Raw genomic sequence first — 592 nt, 5'->3', positions numbered from 1 at the left:
TCCTATATCTTTATCCTATCATATTTTCATGGAAACATCTTCATAAATATGAATAGCAGGGAAAAATAATATAAAGTTTACAATAGAAAAAAAACGTTAACATCCACATGTAAATTATTTTTGTAGCATTTTCCCCTTCAAGCATAAAATTAGAAGCAATATTCGAACATGTGAGTTCTAAAATTCCAAAGAACTTCTTCTCCCTTCCATAACAATTTTTCACACAAGAATAACCAAACGGTAGCTGTCAGAGCAGTCGCCAGGGAGACGAGAAACTGCAACGCGTTTGATATAAACGAAGGAAATACAGTATATGTGAATCGATGTATTTGTAAAATGCAACTTCTGGTAAAGATATGACCCAGAAATAAAAGGATTTGAAGCAATTGTAAAAGGGACAATATACATGAAAATTGGAGTGGGTAGGAGGGTTGCGTCACAATGCTTTGAAAGAGGTGTCAGTAGGTAGGTAGCGAGAATGCAAAATGAATGACTAAAACGATGAGTGAAGATATATGAAGGGCCCCAAGGAAGCAGACATTGACTTTTTTGCGGTTTCGCATCCTGACATATCAGGTTATAATATTAGCAT

The sequence above is a fragment of the Penaeus monodon genome, chromosome 31, assembly GCF_015228065.2.
Source record: "Penaeus monodon isolate SGIC_2016 chromosome 31, NSTDA_Pmon_1, whole genome shotgun sequence".
Taxonomy (NCBI): domain Eukaryota; kingdom Metazoa; phylum Arthropoda; class Malacostraca; order Decapoda; family Penaeidae; genus Penaeus; species Penaeus monodon.
Note: the sequence above shows the minus strand (reverse complement) of the source record.